We start from the raw sequence: 2,589 nt of genomic DNA on the forward strand, positions 1-2,589 counted from the left end.
GCTCCACCATGACCCCCCAGAAGAAAGTATCTGCCACCCCACCTTTGTTGACCCTTTACAACTCCCACAAACAAGAGCCAATATGAATATAATTTTATCTTATTACAACTCTAAATTTAATGAAATTCACTTTAAGCATTAAGAGTATATCCAGGATTTTAAGACCCAGTGCACCAGCCATTACAACATTTCTTGCTATTTCAGATAAGAAGAAAAGGAAAAATATGTTTCTGAAGTTCAATGAATTGTTGATACAAGGTTTTAAGGCCAGAGTCATCCTACAAGAGGAGAAGATTTATTGCTTTCAAGTTGCATCTCATCCGAAGATTCAAGAGATATCCGGTCCGTTTTGTCTAATAGATATGGAAACTTGCCCGATGCAAAACCGATTAGGATTTGGTCTGGGTGAAATGAATTTAGAAAAATATAGTGAAGGATGGAAAAAAGAAAAGCAACCAAAACGACCATGATAAATATTGGTGAGAATTTGAAAGCTCCTGCTCTGCTGTTGCCTCCTGTTTCAGCTTCTTTTGCTTCTTGGCTTTCATCTTGTACTGCCTCCTCTTTCTGAGACTCCCCTGGTACTGCAGCAGAGTTGCGCCCTTAAGGACATAGCTGTAGCTTCCTTTCTCCTTGAACAATTATGTGAAATGGGCCTTGCAGTAAAGAACACCATCCATTGGAGCATAGGATGAAGTAGTGAGGACACAACCTCCAAGGGCACACTTGAAACAGGACTTATGATATGATTTCACTTCCAGAGTTACCTGTTACAGCTTCCACAAAATTTATTCAAAACATTTCTCAAAACATGAGCGCTAGTATGAGTTAGATTTTAAGAAATAATTTTAGCAGACAGGGAACTAATTTCAACTGGATGAAAGGACAATCCAAGCCTCCGTGGAGGTTCAGACTCATCTTTGAGGAAATCCATGACTCATGCAGGCCCACTGATGTTTCTTAGCAGCATTTACTCAGAGAAGCCAATTCCCTAGCCGAAGCTCTTGCCAAAGATGGTCTCTCTCATTCGTCCTTTGTTTCTGGGTCTCCTTCCTTATTGCTTGAATGGTCCTCTCTGTTTGGGATTGTTTTAGCCGCTTAATAATTTCACCATTTCATAAAAAAAAAAAAAAGACTTGGTGAACAAGCTAGGTATTGAAACAGTTAACTTTCATATCTCAGGTCATCATGATTTCTTTTCAGGTATGTGCTAGACATCTCACAAAAGAATCTTGACAAAAGAGAAAATTACCCCAAAGTCATTGAATGTTTCATTTATTTTATTCCAATGTACAAAAAAATTCCTAAAAATGCAGTAGTTATATGAATCTCTTATTAGCGCATATATATGAAAACCAAACTCATTTGGATCAATACAAGAGAACAAAAAAAGTGACAGACCTTTTCAAGTGGATATGCTGTTTTCTGGCAAGTGGCACATTTGTCTTGGGTCCTAGAGAAGAAGGAAGACAATTTGCTGGGCTGCCTACTCTGTGAGGTAAATGATCCAACACGTGTGAGCATTCTGACAAGTAAAGTGAAGAAAAACTCCATTGCAGAAGATAATGATACAACCTACCAGATCATTAGACTTTTCAGAAGGTTTTCTATCTGGAAAGTCATAAAACTGCACACGTGAAAAAAATACCCACAAAAGAAAGAGAGAGAGAGAGAGAAAGAATCGATTTCAAGTATGAGAAAACCCATGTAGGGAAAGAGCATAAATCCTCATGCTGGAAGTTCTTGGAGAAAGTTCATGTCTCCTTGAAGAGCTGTTCAAAATGAGGCTTGCAGTAGAGGACTTCATCCATGGAAGAGTAGTTACTCATCTAAAGATATACATCATCAACATAATTAATGGAAAATAAAAACAGATAAACTTATTTCAAATGGATCATACTAATTTCAACAATACAACACTTCTACCCAGAACAACAAGAAAAAAAAAAGCTTATCTGTGATCCTAATACAAAAATACTAACCACAAGGTGCTCTCCACAATGGCTGCATTTGAAGCAGGTCTCGTGATAGGCCACACCATCAGCAGATAACATAGCAACAATGTAAACAGTCCTATCACATGCCTTGCACTTCTCAAGAGTCCCAGTGAAAGCCATCTTGAAAAATCAAAACTCGAAGGAACAAATAAACAAACAGATGCTCTGCAAAGAGGAAGGCCAGGTTCTTGGGTACCAACCCCTCCACCCCAACAGTTTTTATCTCAACCTCACTTTCGGTTTCCTCCCTATCACCCTCGCCCGTTCTGAGACTCCAAAATCGCCACCGTCACCTCCACCCTCTCCACCGTCTCCAATAAATGGGAAATGGACCCCAGCCGAAGAAGCGAAGGCAGGGAAGACGACGACGAAGATGAAGAACAGAAGAAAGGTCTCCACCAATGCCGTTCACTCCGCCATCTCCGACACGCTCGGCGTCTTGGAGATCTATCCTTCTGGCCAGATCCTCGCCGCTGCTGGAATCGCTCAGAAAATTCGGATTCAGGTCGTTGGTAGGAGAGCATGTGATGAATTTCATCAAAGTTGGATTACAGCTATGCAAGCGAGTCTTGATTCTTTAGGGCTAATCGTG

General features: G+C 40.3%; 1 pseudogene; it reads right to left on the reverse strand.

The window, feature by feature from the left end:
• Positions 1 to 505: 505 nt before the first annotated feature.
• LOC137943924 (LIM domain-containing protein PLIM2b-like) lies at positions 506 to 2,252 on the reverse strand (annotated as a pseudogene).
• Positions 2,253 to 2,589: the final 337 nt, after the last annotated feature.

This window comes from Aristolochia californica, unplaced genomic scaffold, assembly GCF_029961685.1.
Source record: "Aristolochia californica isolate CCGP_79_NKW_82.1479 unplaced genomic scaffold, dmAriCali1.0.hap1 SCAF_11, whole genome shotgun sequence".
NCBI classification, from domain to species: Eukaryota; Viridiplantae; Streptophyta; class Magnoliopsida; order Piperales; family Aristolochiaceae; genus Aristolochia; species Aristolochia californica.